Source organism: Mustela erminea, chromosome 9, assembly GCF_009829155.1.
Source record: "Mustela erminea isolate mMusErm1 chromosome 9, mMusErm1.Pri, whole genome shotgun sequence".
NCBI classification, from domain to species: domain Eukaryota; kingdom Metazoa; phylum Chordata; class Mammalia; order Carnivora; family Mustelidae; genus Mustela; species Mustela erminea.
Genome location: NC_045622.1, coordinates 71,209,503 through 71,210,957, shown reverse-complemented (window position 1 = coordinate 71,210,957; position 1,455 = coordinate 71,209,503). Strand labels below are relative to the sequence as shown.

At 38.8% G+C, this 1,455-nt stretch overlaps 1 non-coding gene across 1 annotated transcript; it reads right to left on the bottom strand.

Moving 5' to 3' along the window:
• Nucleotides 1-820: 820 nt before the first annotated feature.
• On the bottom strand, nucleotides 821-924 carry LOC116600445. The gene has a single exon (XR_004289650.1). It is a non-coding gene; the product is annotated as a U6 spliceosomal RNA (small nuclear RNA).
• Nucleotides 925-1,455: the final 531 nt, after the last annotated feature.

Genomic DNA, 1,455 nt, shown 5'->3' with positions numbered 1-1,455 from the left:
CTGGGATCGAGTCCCGCATCGGGCTCTCTGCTCAGCAGGGAGCCTGCTTCCTCCTCTCTCTCTCTCTCTCTCTGCCTCTCTGCCTACTTGTGATCTCTCTCTGTCAAATAAATAAAATAAAATCTTTAAAAAAAAAAAATTATAGGTTACAGAATTTTGCCAACACAGTAGAGAGGTCTCTGTTTACTCTCCACCCAGTCCCCTAGTGGTTCTATCTTATGTAACTGCAGGACAATAGCAAAAGCAGAACATTGATACTGGTACAATGTATACTTCTCCAGTCATTGTAACTGCTTGTGTAGCCACCATTGCAATCAAGATACAGAACTGTTTCATCACTACAAAGACCTCCAGCATGCCATTTCTTTATGGCCACATCTTTCTCCTCCCCACCACCATCCCTAACCACTGACAACTGACAAACACTTCTTTCTCTATAATTTTTTTTTAATTTTGAGAATGTATGATATTAAATAATATGTAACCTTTTTAAAATTGGCTTTTTCATGGGGCACCTGGGTAGCTCAGTGGGTCAAGCCTCTGCCTTCCGCTCAGGTCATGATCTCAGGGTCCTGGGATCGAGCCCTGCATTGGGCTGTCTGCTCAGCAGGGAGCCTGCTTCCCCCCACCCCTGCCTGCTTCTCTGCCTACTTGTGATCTCTCTCTCTCTGTCAAATAAATAAATAAAATCTTTTTTAAAAAATTGGCATTTTCAGCATAATGCCTGGAGATCCATACAAGTTGTTGTATCAATAGTTTGTTCCTTTTCATTACCAAGTAGTATTCCAGGGTACAGATATACCACAGTTTTATTTTGTTTTTCAATATGGAACACTTCAGGAATCTGCATGTCATCCTTGTGCAGGGAGGGTGCTCACCTCGGTAGTGTTCCAATTTTAGTGTATGTCCTGCTGAAGCAAGCACTATACCACAGTTTTTGTTAACCATTCACCTATTGTGGAACATTTTATTTGTTTATTACAAAAGTTGCTGTGACCAATCAGGCACAAGTTTTTATGTGAACATATGCTTCATGTCTCTGAGATAAATGTCCGGTAGTAGTATTGCTGGGTCATATGGTAAATGAATTTTTACTTTTTAAAGAAACTACCAAACCTATTTCCTAGGATAGCTCTAAGATTTCGCATTCCCACAATAAACTGTAAGAGATACAATTTCTCTACATATTCACCAGCATTTGATATTTTCACTATTTTTAATTTCAGATTCTAACATAATTTTAAAAATTAGTGATGGTTTTATCCAATATGTCTTTTGGCATTTATTGAGATAATTTCATGGTATCTCTTATTGGTTTTCTTGATGAATGACATTATTTTATCCCTAAATATACATACACTTTTTTAAAAACTTTATTTGACATACACACACACACACACACACACACACACACACAGAGCGTAGCAGAGGGAGCAGCAGGCAGAGGGAGAGAGA